This window comes from Protopterus annectens, chromosome 3.part1 (assembly GCF_019279795.1).
Source record: "Protopterus annectens isolate FY-2018-M chromosome 3.part1, PAN1.0, whole genome shotgun sequence".
In the NCBI taxonomy this organism is placed as follows: domain Eukaryota; kingdom Metazoa; phylum Chordata; order Ceratodontiformes; family Protopteridae; genus Protopterus; species Protopterus annectens.
In genome coordinates this window covers 527,385,546-527,411,992 of record NC_056732.1, presented here as the reverse complement: position 1 = coordinate 527,411,992, position 26,447 = coordinate 527,385,546, and the positions used below count along the sequence as shown (strand labels likewise).

Here is a 26,447-nt window from a genome sequence, read left to right as displayed (position 1 = left end):
CTCACTGGAGGCATATATCTTTGACCTTGCTGGGCAAACTAGTAGCAGCTGCCAAAATGAAAGCCCAACAGGAAGAACATACCTCAGGAAATAAAGCTACACTGAGGGTCCACTGTCCGAGTCAATGGGGAAGGATAATACAAAATGTCACACAATACCACAAATTCCCAAGGAATAAAATGTCAAGGGGTTATACAATAAAGCAAAGAGCCTTTGCAGACTCCATACATGGTGAAAATTAGTCAGTTTGCACTGACATATAAAAGGCAGACTGCTGCACCAGCAGAACTACACATGTAGGTAGTACATGACAAGGCAGAATGACAGACAACTAATAGCCAAAGGTCCAGCAAGGCCCCATATGTACCTGAAACTACAAGGTAGATGAGCCTAAAATAACCTATGAAAACATCAACTTGTTTCTTAAGCACTGTTTAAAGGTAAGGTGCTGTACCCATTTTAAATGGAGCACCAAGTTCCCTTTTCTATTGGGATCAAATCAATTTTCTATAAAGTTCCAACTGCTCTAACTGGGGGAGTTGGAGCGGAGACCACCGACCTCAATCCCCTGGAACCATTAGATTATTATTAGAAAACAGTGGGCAAACAACATTAAATGCAGACATAGCAAGTTACACAGAAATGTCTGTGATTGATATGGAGCAGCAAAAAAAACTTTCTTGAAAAATATTGTTGGAGGAGCAAATCACCATCTTTATTTAGTAAATGCCATACTTGTAATTAGTATGTTGCAGATGATGATGATGACAACACAAGTACAGAGTTGTACACCGTTCAAATCTCTGAAAATTCACAGAGCACACTGTAACAATTTCACACAGATTTGCAGTAGTAGACAGTAAGACTGCTATTCATAGTTGGTTGCAAAGTATGCAAACTTAGCACAAGGCTTTCTAGGACCTATTTAACTTTATTGTCCAGAATGTCTGGCTCTAAATCAGTGTACGTCATTGTATCCAACAGTGATATAGGGTCTTTATTTCTGTATATTACATGTGTGAATGGGCGTGCCTTCGCTGAAGGCTGGTCATCAGGCTGGCAACACGGCACCATAAAAATTAACTGCCAATCATTAGCGGACCGGAGTTCCGCTGTGGCAACCCCTAACCGGGAAAAGACTACCAACTCTTCTAAACTTCTATTTCTATTAGAGCTCTCACGTTTGTCTTTTATCATCTCTACTTTAACACAGAAGTTTTCTTTAATATCAACACTCATTTCTTGAAGAGATATCTTTTCCATTCCATTACCGTCTTCTAGTTATTTCCACTGTTCATTTGAAAATGCATCACTTTCTCTACTTGGTGTTCTCTGTGACTCTGCACAGAATATGATGTAGTATCTCCCACCTCCATTACCTTTAGTTCTTCTTCTTTTTTTATTTTTGAATAATTTTTCTTTTTCTTTTACAATTATATATGACACAAAAAACAATTCTATCTTTACAACATGATCATAGGAGTATGTTATACATTAGTGTTAATACCATAAGGTGTAGGTCATACAACACAATTATTTATACTATTTACACTGCTTTCACCATTAGCTCAGTTGTTATACAAAACAACACATACAATCTTAATACCCAAACTATGATTAGTCTGTCAAATCCTGTATGAGTTTCTAGGTTCCATTAAGGTGTATTCTTAAGTTGCTATGTGGTTGACTATGCTAATATTATATTAAAGGTTTGTTCCCAGATTTCTCTGGACTTCTTGTTTTGGTTTCTTTTATACATTACTATTTTGTGAGATAAGAAATGTTTTATGGCTATTTGTTTAAAACCCTCCCAAGATAAATTCAACGGATCTAGCTATTTGAGAGGTATATATAATTTCATTAGTAGAAAAATTATTAAGAGTGTATCTGCTTGTTTTTTCGGAATGTTAGTTGGAAGAATGTGTAATAAGGCAAATTCCCATGTTAATGTTGAAGTTTGGTAACCCATCTTTTGCAACTGTACTTTGAGAGAATTACATAATTTGTACACACATTTGCAACTCCAAAATACATGCAATAGGTCAGCTGTCTGGTCCTTGCAGTGTGGCCATAGTGGTGACCTTGATGTACTGAATTTGTGGAGGACTGCAGGTGTGAAGTAAACGTTATTATTGATCATTAGCTGCGTGTAAGCTAATTTTTTTAAGTGGTATGATCTTCAGTGTTAAGCTATTTGCTTGTGTTATTTGTTGGTCATCTATGGAGGGTTTTAGTTTGCTCCAGTAGCTGGAAAAGAGAAGCTCCTTCTGGAATTCAATCTCATTTATCATTTTATATGAATTAGTAATAGTTTTACTTGTTGAAAGAATATTTTTCCAAAGCAAATTGCAAGTTTCTATGTCACTATTGGAAATAGTAGTGTTTAGGAGGTAATTGGAACACAGTTCTTTGATTTGTCTTACTATTATTATGTAAGATTTGGAAAGATTTAAGTTAGTCCTAATTTCCTGTATTGTGCAATTAAGATATGGGAAGATATCTTGGACTGTTTTGTCTTTTAGACGTGGAAAGCATTCTAAGTCTAGCATTTTGTTATTTATTTTTAGGTTTGGGTTTTTATGAAGAGGTTGTAGTATTGTTATGACTTGTCCAAGGTTCAAAGATTGAAACAGTTTTTGTGTTATGTTGATAGAGTGTTTTAAGTGATCTAGAATGTTGTAAGTTTGTATTTATTTTTGACTCAGGAATGGGAATGCTTTAGGATTGATACCTAGTGCTTTAATATATCTATAGTATATTGTCACCCAAGGAGGAGACCAGTTTTATTTTGTCGGATCGTATTCAGCTATTCTTAGTATCCTGTTGGTATTAATGATAGAGTAATAGGTTTTAAAATCCGGTAGATTCAGCCCTCCTTTGTTCTTAGGCAGTGTTAATTTTGGATAGGAAATTCTGTTTTTCTTAGGTTCCCATATAAACTTTGCCAGAAAGGTGTGTATTTGGTTAAAGAGTTTATTATGTATCATTACCTGTGATGTCATGAAAATGTACGTTAGTCTGGGTAAAATATTCATTTTTATTATTGATACTTTCACCATGAATGGTAGCTTTAGGTTGTTCCACCTTTTACAGTCTTGCATTATGTTTTGCCATTTGAGAGTTACATTATATTGACAGAAATCTTGTTTATTCTGGAAACAGGTAATTCTCAAATATTTAGTTTCTTCTTTTATTTTTATTGTGTCCAGAAGTGGTATTAAATGAATGAGTTTGGGTGTTTTTAAGGGGAAAATACTGGTTTTAGCTAGACATGGTCGAGAAGTGTTCAATTGCAGTTATTATTTTGTTTATATCTGAATTTGGTGTGATGCAGTATATGTTCAGATCATCTGCAAAAGCGGTGAGATATATTTTGAAGTTGTGTACTGATGAGGGTTATGGCATGTATTTTGTTTAGTGTGTAAGAATAGAGGTTCTAAGTATAGGTTAAAGAGAAAGGATGATAACAGGCATCCTTGCCTTGTTCCATTTTTTATCAGAATTCTATTTGACAATGTTTAATTAATATATAGGGATGTATAGGAATTACTATATAGAGTTTGGATGATTGGTATGAAGTTATTAGGTATATCAAAGTACGGTAATGTTTGGAGTAAGAATTCTATGTAAACCCTATCAAATGCCTTGTGAGCATCTACTACCACTGTATAGATGTTAGTATTGTTCCGATTTGCATAGGAAATTAGCGCATCTAATGTTAGTGTGTTGTCACTAGTCTTTCTTTCTATGTGGTGTAAATCCAAATTATTCTGAAGAAATTATTTTTTCTATTATGTTTTTCAATCTATTCGCAAGTATTGAGGTAAGTATTTTTGTACCCAGGTTTAAGAGGGAGATGGGTCTGTAGCTGTCAGGGTTTTTGGGGTCAGCATGTTCTTTTAATATAAAGATGGTTTTAGAGACATTGAAGTGAATATCATTTATTTTATTGTTTATTATGTAGTTCAAAATATAATGTAGTAGTTTAGCTATCAAGGGGGTAAATGCTTTGTAGAATTCTGAGGTGAGACCATCTGGTCCCGGAGCCTTGTGTGTTTTTAAGTGTTTGATTGTTGTGATTATCTCATTGATAGATATGGGTTCAGTTAGCTTTTTTTGTTGGTCTAAATCTAGTTTATGCAATTTCAGTTTTTGAAGGAAAAGAGTTCTGTCTTCCATTGATGTTTGTAATGTTTGCTCTCCATATATCTGAGAGTATATTTGTTCAAATATTTTGACAATGTCCTCATTTATTGTGTACTTTTTGTCCTTGTGGTTTATTTCTGATATACTGGAAGCGGTTTTATGTTGGGAGATAATGCTGGCTAGAGCTCTAGATGGGATTTGTGCTTCTTCTGCATAGGTGGCCAGCATCCTAGCTTCGTAGAATGATGGGTTTCTGGTTTCTAGTATATAAAGTTCTCTTTGCATTTTTAAGAGTTCTTCCTCTGTCTGTTTCTTAGGGTTACTTAATAGTTCTTTTTCAAGATGTTCTATTTTCCCTTTCAGTGTCTGTTCCTCTTTTAGTTGTATTTTTTTATATAATATGCTGCTTTTTTGATAAATACTCCTCTAATTTGTGCTTTGGTCGCGGACCATTCTATGCCCACTGGTACTTGAGAGTTGAGAGTATTAGCAAGAAATGTTTTTAGTATTTCTTCTACTTCTTTTATTACTTCTATTTTGGTGAGCAAATTGGGGTTTAATGACCAGTTATGCCCTCTATTTTCTGTATATATTTTTCCCAATAGATGTTCAGTGTGATTTTAAAATGGTCCAAAAAAAAAACTGGTGTGGGTAATTGTTGTTGGGTCCATGTTAATGAATATATGTGAAATTAAAAATAAGTCTGTTCTTGACCACATTTTATGGCATTGCAAATAAAATGTGAATTTCCCAGTTTTATCGTCATTATCTCCATATTTAAATGGGTCATATAGTTTGAAGTCTTGTTTGAATTCATTTAAAGCTAAAGAGGCGTGTATATTATATGATTTAGTCAAGTTAAACTTGTCCTTCTCTGGGTTTTGGTATGTGTTCCAGTCACCTCCAATCACTAAATAGTGGTCTTTAAATTGGTTTAAGGTTGGATATAGTGACATAAAGAAGTGTTGTTGGTTACTACAGGGTGCATATATATTAAGCACCATTATAGGTTTTGGTAGTGTAGGGTTAGTAAATGTTATGTAACACCATCTTCCCTCCTTGTCGGCTTTGATTTTAAGGATTTTTTCCTGAAATTGGTTTTTGATTATTTTGGCCACCCCAGCGCTGTTTGTTTTTCCCTCTGAGGCTATGATTTGCCTTATTCATTTCTTCCTGCTAATTTCTGTCCATTGCTCTGTGGTCAAATGTGTTTCTTGTATTAGCATGTGATTAGCTTTGGTTTTCAATGCAAGGTGTAGGAATAATTTTCTTTTTTTCGCAATTTGGAGTCCTTTAATATTCCACGGCTCTAGTTCCCACATGTATTTATTAAATATATTCATTAGATAGGATTTGTGTGTTAGTTTGGATTTGTGGTCTTCGTATGTGTTGGTGTGTAATGGTTGTGTAAAGCATCTATCTATCCCTGTCCCTTCTCTGTGCCTATCCACTATACCCCTGGACCGGGAATAATCGGGGGGGGGGGTGAAGGTTCAATATGTGGATTACTTTGCCATCTAATCTTTGGTTGTGTCTTCTTTTTACATGTGGATTTGTCGCATATTAACCCCCATGTGTGACTGTATACAATACGAACTAAGATGAACAAACTAGTTCCCCAGAAAACACTGCTAATAAAGTCCCTAGTCCCTTTCAACAAAACTATTACACATTTGCAGTGTTGCAGTTAAGAGTGCAGCATGTATTGTTTTTATCTTGTGATTTGTTCTTCCTAATAGTGTTTTTAAAGCAGTCCATTGAAAATATTTTCTCAATAGTGTATATCAGGTTGTGTAACATCGTAATGTTATATTAATGTCAGGTTTGTCAAACTCCTTTGGTATCTGTATGGTCTTTCACATAAATCTATGTGGGCTGTGAAATAAAATCTTGGCACCTATAACCTGTCTAATAATGTAACTTTAGGCATCATATTCATACACATTTCATCAGTAGTTTATATCCAGCTGCATAACATGGTATTAGTGTTTAGTTGTCAGCCTGTCTAATAATGTAACTTTACACATCATATTTAAACACATTTCCTCAGTAGTTTATATCTAGTTGCATAACATGTTATTAGTGTTTAGCTGTCAACCTTGACATACTTGCCTTTTCCTTCCACTTATTACTTAACCTTCCCTTTATTTATTCAGAGTTTTGTATATCTATGGTGCCTATTTAGTCTTTTGCATCTATCTGCAAGGATTATAATATATGTACTTGGCACTTATCGTCTTTCTAATGATATATTTTTAAAACAGCATGTCGATAACTTCTCAGTAGCCTATGTCAGGTAGGGTACCACAGTATTATTAATCAGATGTCAGAGCATGTTAATAAACAATTTCTCAGTAGCTCATGTCAGGTAGTGTAACACAGTATTATTAATCAGATGTCAAGCTTGTCATATTTACATTTTCCATTCGTTCCACTACTTTTCCTCTCCTTTATAAACTCAGTATTTAATCAACATCTGTGCCTATATAGCCTTCCACATATATTATGTAGGTTATATAATGTGTTGTTGGCACCTTTACTCCTGGGTAGGAGAGAGATTAAAAAAAAGCTATATATACATGCACGTATATTTCTCAGTTTGGTCAGGCAGATCCTTATCTACAGTTTGCTTAGCAGGTTACATTTCAGTTTTTAAGTATTATTAGGTTCCCTTTGCAAGTTTCTGATTTTAACATTTTTCAGCATTTATGCAAGTCATTAGTCCTTTTCCTAGAATATGTCTATAAGCTAGACTGGTTTCTAGTGGATTATTACTTATTTATTATTTAAGGCTGAGTTCTTCAATCAGTCATACAGTGATGGGTGTACAGTCTTAGTGAGTGTTTCAGTGTAACAGTACCTTAATTCTTCAAGGTCTTGCTTGCAAAATGTTGTGCATATTTGGTGCTTGTTTACTTCTTTAAAAAGGAGCAGGTCAACTTCCGTTTTTGACACTGAAGACTCTTCAGAAGCTTTTAACAATCCCTTTAGTATGGCTGGTCTTCACAATGGAGCCCTCAAGTTCGTAGGGGGAACGATTTAACAAGCCAAAGTCCCTGAAGGTGGTTCCTTCCTGAAATGTGCGCACTGGAAACGGCAGTTGATTTCTGGTTTCTACACAGGCTATACTTCCTTTTCCTGTGCTTCTCATGCCTTCCTTGTGAAGTTAAGGGCCTAGGCAGCCAGGGGAAGTTGTCTGGAATGGATTTCCATCTACAATGCTCGCAAATTGGCTTGTTTCTTCACTTGAGGGTCTTTTATCATATTTTAAACTTTTATTTCTTTTCTGAAGGTGGAATCTGCTTGAAAACGGCCAGAAATGTCTCTTTTGCCTCTTTGGGGTTAGCTACCATGTATTTGACTTCTTTAACATAGAAAATTAATAGATTTGGGAATTTCATCTGGAATTTGATTTTTTTTTCTCTATTAGAAATCTGCAGTATGGTGAAATGAGTTGCCTTGCTTGTCTCATCTGTAAGGAAAGATCCTGGGCAAAGGAATTTTGTTATTATTCCAGGTAAGTGTGCCTTTTTTCTTAGCTGCCAGGATGATTTTGTTTACATCTTGATAGTTTAGTATTTTAATGTACACAGGTCTTGGATTCAGTGTTGATTGCATTACCCTCAGAGCTCTATGGGCTCTCTCTATTGTCATTTGCTGTGTTTCTTCAGACTGATCCAGCAAGGAATTTATTATTTGTCTGATTGTAGATATTAGTTTATTGTGAGTCACAGATTCAGGTATTCCTCTGATGATAATATTATTCCTTCAAGACCTTGCTTCAAGGTCTGTTAGTTTTTCTTGTAGACTTTGTATTTATTTGTCCTGGGAATAAGTTCTCTGAGTTAAAGACTATTTTTATCTCATTTTCAGTTATTTTGGATTCTGATTTTTCCATCCTGGTTATTATTTGGCTAAATGAGTCTCCAAAGGTTTGGAATTGTAAGGATAATTCCTTTATTGCTTGCTGGATAGGTAGCAATGCAGTTTTTATGTCTTCCAAATTTACTGGCTGATCAGACTTACTTTTATTTGCAGTTTTAGAGTTGTCTGATTGTTCAGTTGTCTTCTGTCTTTTGGTAGTTGTATCCTTTAAAGGTGAAGCTAGAACTGAGAATTTAGTCTTAGTTGTGCTGGTTTCCATAATATTTTCCTCTTTTGACATCTTTGCTGTTTGAAGTTATTTCCAGTTTTTGTGTTCAGATGCTGGGCCTTAGCACCACATGGCTTAAGCTGTTTTCCAGAAATTGTAGTTCATCCTGTTGTTTCAGAAAGAAATCTGTCACTTTTTCTTCCTCTGTTAGCTGCTGACTGTTATCTGAGATATATTTTTAGCGATATTTTTGCATTTTTGACTTAGACTTATCTTCTGGGTTTGTTTAAATACCAGGTATTTCAGAGAGCTAGGTACTAGCAGTGCTTACAGAACAGTGGCCGTCTTGAACTTCCTTCTTCTTTCCACTTCTAAAGCCTCCTTAAAGAATCGACGACCTGTAGATCAGCACCCGGACTGGAGAATGAATATTTTCCAGCAGGGTGTTAATCTATAGGTAATGCCCACTGAAAAATTAGTCTGATGCTTCATGGCAGTATATCAAGCAGCCAGGGAGCTCAGACTGAAAGTAACATAACAGCCGCCATTATTTTATGTTTGCTAGGCAGTGCTTTTACTATTTAGTGAGTGTAAAATAAACAAAAAAAATAAAGAAAATTAAAAAAAGTGTGTGTGTGTGTGTGTATGTATATGTTGTGTCTGTGTGTGTGAGTGTATGCATGTATGAGAGTGAAGCGACACTGATCACACCATTATTTTACACTCACTAAGCAGCACTTTTGTTGTTTAATGAGTGTGAAAATAAAAGTAAAAGAAACATAAAAAGTGTTTGTGTTTTTGTGTGTGTGTGTGTGTGTGTGTGTGTGTGTGTGTGTGTGTGTGTGTGTGTGTGTGTGTGTGTGTGTGTGTGTGTGTGTGTACTGGCAGCAGCAGTTGAGGTCTGCATACTTCTCGACCTCTTAGCTGAAGATACCGCCATGAAGCGTAACGTAAAGGGAGAACAAAGGCTCAAAACAGTGACAGATTTTAAATATTTCTCTTATAAAATGGCAAAGTTTCTGTAATGATAAGGTTTGTATGAGCATTTTCTAAAATGCAAGTGTGAGAGAGCAAATGAGATCAAGTGACCACTGGCAGCAGCAATAAAGAGGTTTGCATACTTCTCAACCTCTAAACTAAAGTCTAAAATAAATGGGAACAAATGCTCAAATATATGAAAAGATGTTAAATATTGCTCTTATAAAATTAAAAATTTGCTTAAATAACAGAATTTGTATTAGTTTGAATTTTCTGAACGAAATAAAATTTGAAACTCAAATATATGTCATTACTTAGTGACTTCAATCACCAATAACTGGCAGCAAACCACACATTTTGAGTAAGGGACCAAAAAGTACAGTTTTGTACCTACCATAAATGTAGATGTCCGAACAGGATAGCATCTGCAGTCCTTACAAATGGGTTGTCCTGTCGTCAGGCAGCCCTTCGGTCGGCCGGATTCCAAAGTCTGGGTCTGGCCTCGGCTGGTGTCGCACTTCACCCGACGTCATCTCTGCTGGTCTTCGGGTATAAAGGCATCAGCCGACGCCATTTTCCTCAGTGTTTCTTGCCCCAGATGCCAGTTGCCCTCTTGGATAGCTAAATTTTTTGGGTAAATGCCAATGTTTCCAAAAAGGTAGAAGGCAAACACAAAAAATAAGCATGTATGTACATATATACAAACAAATACACCATAAGAGATCCCCCCCCCAGCTAGCTATTAGGTGGGCAAATACCCTAGGAGTACCACAGAGGGGAAGGAGGGTGGGTAATCCTGACTGCAGATGCTATCCTGTTCGGACATCTACATTTATGGTAGGTACAAAACTGTACTATGTCCTTCAAGGATGCATCTGCAGTCCTTACAAATGGGTAGAATACCATAGCCAAACTAGGGAGGAGGTAGAAGAATTATGGTGTAGTTAGGATCACTTGCAAAACAGCAGTGGCAAACCCTGCTCGGGATCTAGAGTATAGAGGTAAGTTATAATGCTTGGCAAATGTATGCACGGAGGTCCAAGTAGCAGCCTCAATAATGTCCTTGGTAGCCACTCCTCGTAAGAAAGCTGTGGTAGTGGCTGTAGCCCTTGTAGAATGAGGCCTTATGTTCTGTGGAATTTGCTTTCCATGGTAGGAGTAACAGAATCTTATGCAATTTCCTATCCACTTGGAGATTGTCTGTTTGGAAATTGCTTTTCCTTCCCTTCCTGTTGCATAAGCTACTAGAAGCTGGTCAGTTTTTCTATTGCCCTTGGTTCTGTCCAGGTAGTAGCGCAATTGTCTATGTACATCCAAGGTATGCAGCAGTCTTTCCCCCCTGCTCTGTGGATTGGGAAAGAAGGTAGGTAAGTGGATTGCCTGGTTTAGAGATACTCTGGATACCACCTTAGGCATAAATGTAGGATTAGTTCTCATGGACACTCTATCTTGATGGAAGATTAGGAAGGGTTGTACTGCCATTAAAGCCTGTAGTTCCGAAACCCTTCTTGCTGAAGTAATTGCCAGTAGGAAAGCAGTTTTCCAGGATAGGTGTTGAAGATCTGCTGTTGCTGCTGGTTCGAATGGAGGGAGTGTCAATTTTTCTAGCACAAAGTTCAAGTCCCATGCTGGTAATGGTGGTTTCCTAGGAGGTTTTACATTCTTAATTCCTCTCAGGAACTGCCTGAGTAGAGGATGTGAGAAGACAGGGGGATCGAAGCTGTATTCTGCAGAAATAGCTGATGCATGTATCTTGATGGAGGAATAGGACAGGCCTGTATGGAGAAGCTCTGCCAAATACTCCAAGATGTTGGCAATATCTACCTTTGACACATCTTTCCCTCTTTCAGTACTCCAAATGACAAACCTTTTCCATTTTCCTGCATAGTTCCTTCTTGTTGAAGGTCTGCGGGCCTCAAGGATAATGTCTTTAACCCTTTGGGATAAATCTGGGTTAGTTGCTCTTATGTAATGTTCCAGGCAGTCAGTTGCAGAGTTTTCAGGTTTGGATGCAGGATGTTGTAGTCGCTCTGAGTTAACATCAAAGGAATCAGGGGTAGTGTCCACGTTTCCCCTCGAGACATGCTCCTCAGCAATGGATACCAATGTTGTCTTGGCCAATTTTGAGCTATCAGAATTATCCTTGGACGTTCCTCTTTGATTTTCAGTAGTACCTTGTGCATCAAAGGAAGAGGAGGAAATGCATATGCTGTCAGGCCTTTCCAACTGAAGGATAGAGAGTCCACCTTCCAAGCAAGTGGGTGGTATGTCCTTGTGCAGAATTTCTTGAGCTGGTGATTGAGTGGGGATGCGAATAGGTCTATTTGTGGCATTCCCCATTTCTTTGTGATGGCCTTGAAGATGTCCGGGTGTAGCATCCATTCGTGAGCATCCGAGGTAGTTCTGCTTAACATGTCTGCTAGGATGTTTTCTTTTCCGGTACAAATATTGCCTGTAACTGAATGTTGTAGCTCAGAGCCATATTCCATAGGTCCAGAGCCATTCGGCATAGGGGGTATGAATGAGTGCCTCCCTGTTTGTTGATGTACCACATGACTGTGGTGTTGTCTGTCCTTATCATCAATTGGCTTTCTTTGAGGAATGGTCTGAAATTCTGGATTGCTAGTTTTACTGCCAGCATTTCTTTTTGATTTATGTGCAGGTGCAGCTGATCTGGAGTCCATAAGCCTTGAATGCACTTGTCCAGCATGTGGGCCCCCCAACCGAGGTCTGAGGCGTCCGTTGTGATGGTTTGGCTTGTTTGAATGTTGTGGAAGGACAAACCTGGGTTTGACTGGCATGCCTGAGCCCACCATAGGAACTCTTGTTTCAGGCATGGGATTAGTGGTATTTCGGTTTCTAAGCTGTGCCTGTGTTGAGACCATAAATTCTTTAGGTACCACTGTAGCTTCCTCATATGCAGTCTGGCATGGGGGACCAGGATTATGCAGGATGCCATGAAGCCCAAGGCCTACAGTACTTTCCTTGCTGTTAGTTTGTTCTGCTTTGTTAATGCCAAGAAGTAAAGAGGAAGTTGTTCTTGTTTTTCTGCAGTTAGGAATGCCATCTGTTTTACTGTGTCCAATTCTGCACCCAAGAATGTTCTTGTTTGGGATGGTATCAGTCTTGACTTTTTTAAATTGACTGTGTATCCCAGGGCTTGTAGTAAGCAAATGACTCTTTGTAAGTCTTGTGTCAGCTTGCTTTTGTTGTCCGCTTGTATCAGGCAGTCGTCCAGGTAAGGATAAATTTGGATTCCCTGAAGCCTGCAATGAGCGATTACTGATGCCAGGCATTTCGTGAACACTCTGGGCGCAGTAGATAAGCCAAAGGGCAATGCTGAGAATTGATAATGCTCTGATCCTGCAAGAAATCTGAGGTATCTTCTGCAATTTGGTCGTATGGGGACGTGCAGGTATGCCTCCTTGAGATCTAGAGTTACCAGCCAATACTCCTTGCCCAGCATGGGAAGAAGTTGCTGTAGGGTCAGCATTTTGAATTTTGGAACAATGATGAATGTGTTTAAAGCAGACAGGTCGAGAATAGGTCTCCAACTTTTCTCTTTTCTTGGTACTAGGAAGAGTCTGGAGTAAAATCCTTGCCCTGTTCTGTAGGTGGTACCCTTTCCACAGCTCTCATCTTTGTTAATTGAGCTATTTGTTTTAGAGCTTCTGTCTTTTGATTTGGTGGTAGGTTTGGCATTCTTCTTTTTACTGGTAAGGTGTGGAAATGAAACCTGTAGCCTTGGTCTATAGTTTGCAAAATCCACTTGTCTCTTGTGATATAGTGCCAGTTTTTGAAAATAAGGCTAACTTTCCGCCTAAGGGTGCTGCTATTTGTTCCCTGGTAGGCGTGTGAGAGCCAAGTCACTGTGATTGTCCTGTTGCAGTGGTAGTGGTTGTATCTGTGCCTCGTTGGTTATTGCCTTGCCACTGGCGCCCCTGTAGGCACCTCCTCTGGATTGATTTCTGCCTCTGGAACGCCTATTCCTGCCTCTCTGAGTTTTAGAGGAGTCTGGAAAGGACCAATTTTTGGAAGGCCAGTTCCTGCTAAACCTTGGGGGCTGAACCTGTAAGAATTCTTTAACTGTTTGTACAGATTTTGCCTTCTCTTCCATTTTCTTCATTACTTGTTGGGCAGGAGAACCAAATAGACTGACCTTATCCATAGGAGCATCTAATAGCTTTGCTTTAACATGATCCGCAAGACCTGTTCTTTCAACCATGCATGCCTTCTTATAACTGTGCCAGTCATGGCTGATCTAAATGAAGCCTCCAGTGCATCATAGCCACATTTTAAAGAATGGTTACTAACCTGCTGAATGTTATTCACCATTTCTAGAACATATTTCTTATCTAAGGAATCATCAGAGGACAGTTTCTTAGTTAACTGATCAAGCATAAACTCTTGGTATTGGATCATATGAAACTGACAGTTCAAAGCTCTAGCTGAGAGAGTAGCAGAGGTGTATACTTTTTACCCCATCTCTCTAAGGACCTGGATTCCCTTTCAGAAGGGAGAGGGTTTTCGCTGAGGTCGAAGCTACTGCCTTAGGCCCCTGGGAGATAGTCTCAGGATCTGCAAAAGGAGCCTTGTATAAGTGGTGATGAGTGTCCGTACCCTGTAAAACCTATCGGGCTTAGCAGGGGCTGGAGGTAAAGTATCAGGAGCAGTGCAAGCATCATTAAATGCATCACCCACAACAGGAAGAACTGGAGGTATAGCTAAGGGCCTATGTTGCGGTAAGTGTAAAAGGTCCTAAGCCTTTTCTTGAATCTGAGAAATCTTGTCCCTGCCATTGGAATTGCTCTCTCATGGCATGTAAGGTTTCCCCAAAGGAAAATTCCTCTGGTGGAGAGGCAGAAGGAATAGATTCTTCAGCATCGGAATCTTCATAAGTAGAAAAAGGAGCCTCTGGATGGTCTGTATTGTCTGTATCATCAGAAGAGTCATCTGAGGACACTGGCTCAGGGGGCTCTGCTCTAGGTCTCTTTTCTGGAGGTTGAGAGGCCCTGTCTGGGTGAGATTGGGATCCTCTTATTAAAGAGATGAGATCCTCTGCCAGAGTAAGCATTTGGGAACTGGAACTGGGCCTGTGAGAGGGGGGCTTAACAGGCACAGACTTAGCAGTTTTAGCTGCTTTAGCCCTGGCAAAGGCCTTTATAGACATGGCTGCAGGAGGCCTAGCAGCACCACGTGCTGGGGTAGAGACATCCAAAGGGATGGTGTCCGATAATTCTAGAGAAACCACATTAGGAGGCAAAACTTCAGAGGCCGATTCAACTAGGGTAGAAGGGGCCTCGGTAGTAGTCATGGATTCGGCTGTAGATTGACCCGTTTGCTCGGTTTCGGCCGAAACCGAGACACTCGCAGTTTGCTTAACCGTGGTTTCGGCCGAAACCGCGGCCCGCGAGTGTCGGTCCTTTTCTTTGCGTTTCTTAACAATTTGAGTAGTCGGAGGATCCGACGGCATAATGTACGCAAAACCTGAGCCGAAAAACTGTTCAGCAAACTCCGACCGACGCCTAAGCGTTCGTCGGTTGAAGGAAGCACAGGCTAAACAAGCTGCTACGTCGTGGTCTGGGCCTAAACAAGGTAAGCAGTAAGAGTGGAAATCTTTATGAGGTATTTGTTTCCCACAAGTTAAACAGTTATTCACTTTTTCTGACATCGGCTGAGGCAAGAAAGAGTCCCCAACGGGGTACTTAGCTTTTAGAAGTCTTCAAGTAGTATTCGGTAGTAGTAATCTCTGGATCTGACCGACCGGCACTTGCGAACAGCTTCTGCTTCGGGCGCCACGCGGCAAGAAAGACTGAGGAAAATGGCATTGGCTGATGCCTTTATACCCGAAGACCAGCAGAGATGACGTCGGGTGAAGTGCGACACCAGCCGAGGCCAGACCCAGACTTTGGAATCCGGCCGACCGAAGGGCTGCCTGACGACAGGACAACCCATTTGTAAGGACTGCAGATGCATCCTTGAAGGACATCATGAAGTAAATATATATTGCCATTTTTAACATCGTATATTTTGGATGTAAAATACTTCCTCCAACACCATTTACATACACTACAGCAAGTAAGAAACATTACGCAGAGGAATTATTTCACATCAAAAATATATATATATAAAAATATTGTATTAAAAACAAAAGAAGTAAGCAAGTAAAGCAGAACAATTTTACAGACAGCCCATTGTCTAAGCTCAATAATGCCCTTCAGGGTGTGTTTTACTGTGTAAATAACCATTCCAGGGATGTAGAGGCCCTCCGCCTGTAGCATCAGGCCTCATAACATCCCTGGGCAGACATTATTTACACAGTAACACACACCATGCCGGGCATTATTGCATGCATAGACAACCATTTTGCATTCTTAATCTTCCTTCTGTTTGTAATATTTCTTGTTGCCACCTTCTGGATAATATTGTCAATTTCTGTCCATACTTTTTAGACATTCTATCCACTACATCTAATCACTTAAATCTGTTATTCACCTCCATTATATTCAAAACATAAACAATGGTGTACCAGTCTTTTAGCATTTTACTTGCAAACTAAGGAATACCATGGTGTTATGTTTGAAACATCCTTTTATTCCAAACTACCACCAATTCAATTTGCAGATTTACTGCAGCTGCTCCACAAAGAGTGCACCACTGCTTTGTCCACTCTAATTCCAGGTGGCTCTTGGATGAGCAAACATGTCACCTACTACAAGGTTTCTTTGTCCGCAGACTAATAATGAAAGAATCCTTTCCCTTCCTAGACAGCAAACTTTCCACAATGACTATTCATAACAGACATTGATCTGTTTCGTCCAGTACCCACACTCTTCAAATTCCCTTGGCAAAGCTTCACTCAACTGACGACATATTCTTTATGCTTCTCTTAGACTCTGGAAATCAATTCCACCATGATCAGAAATCATACTGCTTGCTCAAAATTCAGATCAGCTCTAAAGATACCTCTTATTAAATCAGCAACCTGCAAAAATACCTTTATAAACTCACCCAGATTATTGTCTCTTCTCTGTATCTATCCATGCAAAAGTGGAGAAGCATAAAGAATATCTGGTCAGTTGAGCGAAGCTTTGCCAAGGAAATTTGAAGAGTGTGGGTACTGGACAAAACAGATAAATGTCTGTTATGACTAGTCTTTCTGGAAAGTTTGCTGTCTAGGAAGGGAAAGGATTATTGCATTATTAGTCTGAAGACAAAGGACCTTACTAAGACTAAGAACCATCTTTTATCATTAACAAAAACACTAGTAATCGTTATAAATTTTCTCCTGCATTACACTTTCCCTACTCTTCTCCCTCCACTCACTCACTTACCATAACCTACAAGATTTCTTACCTCCTCTCCTCCTTCAACATCATGATTACTGTAAAATCTATTACTTAATAGTAAATCTCTTGTAAATTATATAATAGGATAATCTAAAATATTTTTCTTAACAGTAGATCACATCTGTACTTAAAGTTTTATCATATTTATATACATGTATTTTAAATACTGGTTTGATTTTTCTTTTACTTCTATTTTTATGCTTTATTGATAACAGTTTTCTTTATTACACAGGCTGATTCTGAAAATGGTTCATGGGACCAGTGCCTTATTCCAACATACCATCACTATGTAAAAGTAATTGGAATGATTCGTTCAGTGGAAAGACTGCAAAATGAATGTTTTGAAAGGGAAATTGTAATAATGCAAAAATAATAAAAAATCAGTAATAAGATCAAATAAATACATTTTTAAATAACATTAACAGTAATTAGCCCAACAGGTGCTACCAGAAGATATACACTGTTTGGGAAAATGAAGAACATAACTTAAAAAAAATGAAGCAAAACAAAAAGGACCAAATGGATCAGGCTGCGGATGTACAAGGACAGCTAGATGAGCACTGTATGAATGCAAAAGAAATAAGTGCTGAAAACAGACTTTAATAGGGCTAACAGTGCTGAAAACAGACTTTAATAGGGCTAACAGTGATGAAGACCATCCTTTTTGAAAGAGAAAATGTTATCGAGTTAGAAGTGGGAAATTCTTCAGATCTGGTCAGAAATGATATACTAGTAACTGGAGATTGAATTATTAAAGGAACTGATACATTGTCATAGACATTAATGAACATAGTGTTAAGCTTGCCAGGAGGAAAAGTACAAGGAAGTATAGAGCTGTTTTTATTCATTTTTTTTTTCAAATTATCTTATCTCCAAAGACTCAATGAATGTTAGTAGGGAACAAAGCCTTCTTAGAAAACATAGCTTATACAGGTATTAGGACTTACTTTTCCCAGATCACATATAGAAAGGAGAGTCATGTCAGCATAAGTGAAACGATTTTTGGGATGTATACCTATATAAAAATGGCCCATTTTAAAAAGTGGAAATGTGCAGAACATTCAAGCCTAAATTTGGGTTCCATGTATTTAGGCAAGATGGAGTCCACTTTTCAAGACAAGGAAAAAGAATGTTTGCAGCAGATATATTGTAAAATTTGACTAACACAATACAGGACTTTTGTCAGATCAGAAATTTAACAGTTCATGGATAGCAAAATTTGATTTATCTTTGTTAGTTGTTAATTAGTAATACTTTTTATTGGAACATTCACATAAAATCAATGTTATTCCGTGTGAAACATGGCTAAAGAACCATGACTGGAAACCATATCTGTCAGGTTACAAATGTCTTTACTGTAACAGAGATTTTAACAAAAAATAAGGTTGAGGTGCTATGACAGGGATTAAAGATTGTTATGAGACCTGTGATTATTATATGTTTGATGATAATACCAATACTGAGGATTGTGTTACTGTAACAATAAAGACAACCCTGAAACAAATTACTAATGTTGGAGTGTGCAGACCACCAAAAGCAAGTGCTGATGACTTCATATATTACTTGCATGAAGACAACAGGGAAAAATAATAGTAGTTGGGGACTAAAATTTACCAAAAGCAGACTGGAATAATGTTGATTCTATAACATTAGTAAGGAAATAATTTACAAGATATATTCAAGAACAACAGTTGTTGCAGATAAACAAACCTACTAGGGACTGGAATATACTGGACATTGTTTGTGTTCCTAATTGATCATTGGTTTATAAAGGTTAAACTTCTGCAAGATAATTCTGTCAAACTGAAACCTAAACCAATGCACATAAGGTTAATAACATACCGTCACTATGTAAAAGTAATTGGAATGATTTGTTCAGTGGAAAGACTGCAAAAGGAATGTTTTTTAAGGGAAATTGTATGAATGCAAAAATAATAAAAAATGTTTTAACATTGGGATAGAGGTACACAGGGGAAGGCGGATATATTAAAAAAACAAGATAACTAAGATGACAAATAAAAAAATATAAGACATGAAACTGAAGTAAAACTGTAACATTGAAAATTGAAACAAATAAACTGGACAGGCAAATTAAGCAAAATGTGAAACAAGATCAGGAAAAATCTGAACAAAATGCATATAAGATATTGAGTATAATAGGAAAACATTTTACAGATATATAAGATGCGTCATGAGTAAAGACATACAAATCGATAAACTCCATGTAGATTCTAAAATGTTTTCTCAGACACAACAGGTTATAGATATATTTACAACATTTTATGCAAAACAGTTTGTCTCTACAAAGAGAGTTATAAATTGTGCTAGTAACATCCAGGTAACTTCAGATACTGAAATAAATTTAGATTATATTGAAAAATAATTATGCAAACTGGACCCCTATAAAGCACAGGGAGGAGATGACGTTGGTAATAATGATCTGAGAAAACTTCGGCATTAACTTCCAATACCATTGTTCACTTAATCATTTAAGTATGGGGAGATTCCTCACAATTGGATGCATGTGCTTGTTACACCCATCTTTAAAGCAAAGAGGAATGGGACAACCCCAGAGTCAAATACACCCATAAACTTTCTTTCATGTTGTGGGAACATAATGGAAAATGTTATTTTGGATAATTTATGTCAAGACTGGAACTTGAAACTTTATATCAGCATGCATACGTTGAAAATAGATCTATAATTATCTGTAACATGATGTTCTATAAAAATAATATAATAACTGCTATAAATGAAAAAAAATGTGCTGCAATGTAATGCATAAAGATTTAGCTTCACCCTTTGCTATGGCCATACACAAAACACTGATCGATAAATTAGAACAACTAGATATTAATGTAATCTTAATAACATGGACAGCTGCATGGCTTACAAATAGGACAGGTCAAGTGTCACACAACAATTAGACAGGTAAAATTCTAAGTTACAGTCGGAGTGTCCGACAGGCTCTGTCCTAAGCTCATATTATTTGATGTTCACTGTCCTCTTTCAGATCTAGCTTTTTCATCTGAGGTATTCTATAGTCTGTATGCTGATGACTTGAAAATGAGCAAACTGATTACACCTGTTACAGATAGGGCATGTCTGCAAAAGAACTTAACTAAAGTGACCATTTGGGTACAGGGGAATAATATGTTGATACCAACTTCAAAAACTAAGCATATAAGAGACAGTGATTAAGTCATAGGATCTAGGTATATGGGCAGATCCAGCTTTGTATTTTTCTAATCATAACAATCAACTGGTTAATTATAGTCTAGGAAATCGGAAACAATGAAATCATTGATAGCAAATTTAATTACTGTGGAACAATAATATGGAAGCCTTATAATACAACTAGCATAAGTAAATTGGAAAGAGCAGAACAGAAATATACCAAGGGCATCCAATGGATGTAAAAGTTAAAGTTATTAGGAAACATTAAAATATCTGAACTTGTAAAGTGTCACATACAGATATTTAAGAAGATATCTTATTTAGGTAAGTAAGGCATTTATTTAGAGGTAATTATATCTGAGAATGTTTATGGTTATCAAAGGGTGGTACAGAATAATCAAACAGCCTGTGTAAGAGATTATATAGACATAAGAGATGTACTAACTGGGTCTCTGACAGAGCAGCTGATGCATGGAATAGACTATCAAATTATATCAAAGTAAGCTCTAGTTTAGATATTTTTAAGAATAACTTAGACACTTTTTGGAATGACCGTTTTGGTTATTGGTAGGGTAGGAGTGCATTATCGTGCTTGCCTTAAACATCTGTATGTATGCAAGTAAGTATAGAGCAATGCTGAATAGAAGAAAGGAATTGAAAACCTTCAGATCAATCCTGACTACACTGAAAGAGAAAACAGTGACAACATTTAGGAATGTTGGTACCAGTAGCTCCCAAGCATGGGAAAAATAATGTGTGACCTGCTGTCTGATCCAGAAAGAAAGGCAGTTGGGAGGTCTACAGGCATAGTTCAAGCCCACTCTGTACCAATCTGCAATTGGTCTTTAAGTGGCAAATGTGGCAAGACATTTAAGGGGAGGCAGAAACAGGATGCCCCACCAGCTCTTTGCATAAATGAAGTAAGACCCAGAGATGTACTGCTGCTGTTGAACACACTGGACCTTCCTAGTTTGTTTTTTGCTATCTTTTCCTCCTCTTGTAGCCTTCGGCTTATTCAGGGGAGGCTGTGAAGAAGTATGACAAGCAGAGTGCTTCATGGTAGTAACACTTATTTATCTGTCAGTGACAGTTCATGGTAATAGAAAATATGAAAAAAGAGGTCCACTCCCTGTGTGTCACCCTACTGGTGATTTGACTATCACAGACATATGGCTAGGCATACCATTTACAATAAGATTAACAGAAAGAACAACATAACTAAGAAGTGAATGCCAAAGCCATATTTCACACCTGAAAATTGTAACTGCCACAAAAAAGAATACATCTGGAAAGGATATGGGGGCATTTTTTCAGGCAGTTGCATTTTGACTGCTAGCAGCCAGGGGCAATCCCTCTCCTGAAGTCTCCAGGAAAAGTCTGTAGTGGAGCAAATTAAGACTGTACCATAAATATGAGAATGTATTACCTGCTGCAGAAGCAACTATAACTTATGGTATTTCTGTTCCTCTAATTAGTCTCATTTACTTTCACAGTTTTCCTCCCATCTTCTCTGGCTCCTCATTGTGATTTTTTTTTTACTCTCCAAGAGATCTTACAGTGTTTCAGAAAGCTGGTCATCTTCAGCAGTCACTACTTATAAAACTTCTAGTGAGGGGTTAGTAAAATAGCTTTTTGACTGCTGTATTTTGAAGTTTGGTAAGAAGTCAACAAAACATGAAGACATGGAAGATCCTGCTAATAGTGTGATCTATTGTATGGATAACTATCTGGATAAAATGTCTGTGAGAAAAAGACTGCCTAAGGAAAAAGAAGTTATGTCTTAACATAACGTTCCATCTGTGTTGTTGATCTTCATTCATTCATTACTGATGGATTATCGGTTCCGTCCTCAGAACCAAACTGGCCAATATCAAGCTCACGTCAGGCAAAAACTCTCGAGCCAAGGTCCTACCCAGAATGCTCTGCTCCCTGTTACTTCAGATCAAGTTTGCAAGTTGATAGATAAAAGTAGAGGCCACCTCTGGTCATAACACACCTACAAGAAAGGAGGACATGAGATCATCCAAGAACCTCCGGAACGGGGACAGAGGGTGGGAAGTGATGAATGAACGAAGATGAACAACAGAGATGGAACGTTATGGTAAGACGTAACTTCTTTATCTGATGTTGTTAATCTTTGTTCATTCCTTACTGATGGGACAGAGTCCCCAGCTACCTGTATTCTTGGGTGGCCCTCATGGAAGGACATTCCTGAGCACCATGGAACCAAAGGAAGCTCTACCTCTAGAGGCCAAGTCCAATTTGTAATGAAGAATAAAGGTATGAGGTTTGGCCCAAGCTGAGGCTGAGCAAATATCAGTGAGGGAAGCCTTAGCATGGAAAGCTGCTGAAGTTGCCATAGATCTTACAGAATGTGCTTTGACTCTATGAGGCACGGTGAGATTGCTTTTGTTGTAGATAAAGGTGATACAATTTCTCAACCATGAAGCCAATGTAACTTTTGATACAGGATGACCCCGTCTAGGTTCAGAAAAAGCCAGAAACAGATGGTCTGATTTCCGGGTAGATTTTGTTCTGTCCAGTTAAAATCGTATTTGCCTATGAACATCCAAGGAGTGCAGGCAATACTCTCACTTGTTAGAATGGTTAGGAAAGAACACTGGAAGGTCAATAGACTGGTTGATAAATCGTTCTGACACCACTTTTGGTAAAAAAGTAGAAGTGGTTCTCATTGATACCCTATCCTTATGGAAGATAAGATAGGGAGGTTTGATGCATAAGGCCTTAAGTTCTGACAATTGCCTGGCCGATGTGATTGCAATCAGACACAAAGTTTTCCAAGAGAGATATTTTACATCACAAGAAGATGCAGGTTCAAAAGGTGGAGCTGTTAGAGCTTGCAGAACCAAAGCCAAATCCCAAGGTTGTACGGGTTCTCTAAAGGGAGGTTTTAGGTGGATAACACCTTTCAAGAAAGTCTTACAGAGTCTGTGTGACATAAGTGAAGAATCTTGAAAACCAATATGAAAATTTGAGACGGCAGCTAAATGTACATGGATAGTAGAGGCAGACACCCCAGAGTGGAAAAGATGTGATAAGTAATCCAATACCACCGAGATCGGGGCTGACAAGGGGTCTATTTGTTTATTTCCTGCCCACAGAGAGAACCTCTTCCATTTATTAAGAAAGATTCGTCTGGTGTATGATTTATGAAATGCAATAAGAATATTGCACACAGGGGATTAAAGGTTTTCATGCCTGGCAATCATAGGAAGTGGAGAAACCAAGCTGTCAGTTTCAGGGTTGTTAGAGTGGGGTGAATCAGACCCTGCGCATGGGAGATCAACACTGGGGATGGATTGAGGATCCACGGTTGATCTAGCAGGTGAGGCCAGAGGAAGGGAAACCAGACTTGTTGAGGCCAATATGGAGCAATGAGGATCACTTTGGTCTTCAACTGTCATGCTTTCTTTACTCTTTAGTTTTTTTTTTGTTTTGTTTTTAATTTTTTTTCTTATGAACATTCGATATTTTAACAGTTCGATCACTAAAGGTCGACCTTTAGTGGTCCAAACTGTTAAATGTTCGATGTTCTAATATAGACCCACGTGGACTAGAGCATCCCCTGGTGATTGTCTCCGAGGGGGGATCAGGGCAAAGTAGTTGCTGCACTTGTAGTTGTTTGGAGAGGCAAATAGGTCGCAGCAAGGCTGGCCCCAGAGGTTGAAGATTTTTGCTGCTATTAAAGGATTGAGGGACCACTCGTGAGGCTGTAGAATGAACCTGCTCAATTTGTCTGCTATCACACTGGAGCTCCTGGGAATGTGCGCTGCAATCAGAAAGTGGTTGTAAGCTATCGCCCATTGCCATATTCACAAGGCCTCTCGGCATAATGGGTAAAATCTGGTGCCTGCTTGTTTGTTGATGTACCAGACCACTAACATGTTGTCTGATTGGATCTCAATAGTCCATGACGGAAGGATGGAGTGAAATGCTTGCAATGCTAGAAGCACTGCCCTCAGTTCCAGGTCACTGACATGCAAAAGGGCCTCTGTCTCCGACCAGCTGCCTTGGACCGAGTTTCCCTGACATAGCCTCCCCACCCCACCAGGGAGGCATCTGTGGTCACCGTGGTTTATCAGTTGATGGGGGTTGAAAGGGCGAGACCATTGTTGGGGATTTCGAGACGTCCACCAGAGTAAATCTTGCTTGCATCTCTGAGTTACACTTATTTCAAAAGACAAAGGATGTTGTAGAGGGAACCATTGAGTGAGAAGTAGCCATTGAAAGAGTCTTATGTGGAATCTGGCTAGAGAAACAATGGTAATTGAAGATGCCATTGACCCCAACAGCTGAAGTACAGATTGAGCTGGGGATTTGTGGTGACAAAGCAGCGGTTGAACTTGTTGTCTTATTCTCTGAAGTCTGTGTTCTGGAAGGGATGCTGTGCAATTTCTCATGTCCAACAGTACCCCTATAAATTCCAAAGACTGAGTTGGGGATGTGTTGGATTTCTCTCAGTTTATAGTGATTCCCAGGCTTCGAGCTGTTAAGAGAGTATACTGCAGGGCTTCTTCCAGTAGATGCTTGGTGGGGGCAGTGAAGAGACAGTCATCTAGATATGGAAATGCCTGGAATCCTTGAAGTCGCAAGTGAGCGATAACCAAAGCCATGCATTTTGTGAACACTCTGGGGGCTGTAGAGAGACTGAAGGGCAGGGCTCAAAACTGGTAGTGACTGGCTCCTACATGGAAGCCGAGGTATCTTCTTGAGTGTTTGTCCATTTTTATGTGGTAATACGCATCTGGAAGATCTACAGAGCACATCCAATCGTCTTCTTCCACAAGGGGAAGGATAGACTGAACTGTGACAATCCGGAATTTCTCTGTTTTTACAAATTTGTTTAGTGTACTGAGATCCAGAATTGGTCTCCATTCCCCTGTCTTTTTTTGGCACTAAAAAGAACCTTGAGTAAAATCCGGATCCTATCTGGTCTGGGAGGACCATCTGGATGCCTCTTTTTTTGTGGCAGCTTTTGGATTTCGTGTGCTGCTGTTTCCCTTTGATTGGGTGGAACGTCGGTAATACACTTGATGAGACTGGGCAAAGATGGAAGGAGATGTGATAGCCTCTGGATATAATCCGTTGTACCCAAGAGTCAGATGTTATCTTTTGCCAGGCAGCAGAGTACAAAGAGAAATGACCCCTAACCGCTTCCAGAGGTGAGCAGTTGGGCAACGCTTCAGGAGCGCTGATAGGGTTGGCCAGAGAAAGAATCTCTGGAACACAGTTTCGCGGACCACCTCTGTCCCGAAAGGGGCATCTTCCATTGGAGTTTCCCCCTCAGCCTCTACGGAAGAACTCAGCACGTGCAACCCCAGAAAGAACCCTGTGATTTCTTGCGCCAGATATTTCCGCTCCTCTGATTTCTGGAGTAGAATCGCTGAGGAGTGGAGTGTCTGACAACAATGGCAGACAAGGCCTTGCCATCCTGTTCGCACCATGCCAGCGTATCCTTGACTTTAGGGCCAAACAAAGAAGTGACCTCTATGACAGCATTCATGAAGGAAGCCTTAAAGGAATCTGCAAAGTCACAAATGCGCATCCAAGCAAGTCGTCTGGTGACTATACCTGCGCCTGCCACTCTAGCTGCCCCTTCCGTTGCGTGAGAAAAAAGGCACATGGAAGAGTTGGAAATGGACTCTAGGGTGGCTATCTGAGAAGCCACACTATCACAGACTTTGTCAGAAACAGCTCCTGCCAAGGTTTCAGAGAGCTGGTTGATAAGATGTCACTGAAGCCTGGTAAAATGTGCCAAATAAAAGACCTTACGGTGAAGGTCGATGAAGCAAACACATGCTTCCCTAATCTGTCAATCGCCCAGGACTCCTTGTTGGGTGGATGGACAGTGTAGCTCTCTTCTGCCAAATCCTTCTTAGTAGCAGCTGCCACCAACATAGCATCTACTGGAAGACCTCGTGACCAGTGAGGGTGCTCAGCTGGGGGTGATAATATTTTATCTGGTCTCTTAGGTATCGCGTCTATGGTATCAGGAGCCTTCCATGCGCGCTGGACGAGCTCATCGGCAGACGGGGTGACCCAGGAAGTAGGGGGCCGGGCACGAAAAGCCTGCAGGAATATGGATTCCTCAGAGGAAGGATTACAGGTCTTCCAGTCACCCCTCTGTCTAAGAATCTTGAGGATGTCACCAAAGGACACCTCATCAGAGGTGTCCTTTGGTGACATCCTCGAGATAAGGTGTCCTTTGGTGACACCAAAGGACACCTCATTAGAGGGTGACTGTGGGGACCCTTCCCCGTCATCAAAATCCATATCTTTAGTCAATGACTCCTCAGTGGAGTCCATGTGCTTCCTCTTACACAATGCTTTGTGGGGTGCTTCCTCAGTGGGAGGTTCTGGGGAAGACTGCAAAGAGGGGGTCTCCTGAGGAGGAGAGACCTGTGGCTCTTGTGCCCAGTGTCCGGGAGTTGAAGCTTGTGGCAGTTGCAGCACAGAGAGTGGAGAGGACTCCGACAAATGAGCTTTGCCAGCGGAGACAAGCACCCTCTCCATAGCCTGGAAGGCTGGTCCGCCCAAGGAGGGATGGGAGCCTGGAACTGAGCACGACAACCTCAGAACCAGGGTCATACCCCACCCCGACGAGCCCGCCCCCAGTCCAGGATTCTCAAGAGGACCATGAACCGTAAGAGAGAGATCATCCCTGGAAGGTGCAATAGAAAAAA

General features: G+C 39.4%; 1 protein-coding gene across 1 annotated transcript in view; it reads right to left on the bottom strand.

The window, feature by feature from the left end:
• Positions 1-26,447, bottom strand: part of EXOG (exo/endonuclease G) — a 387,207-nt gene that overhangs the window by 238,222 nt on the left and 122,538 nt on the right. The window lies entirely within an intron of this gene.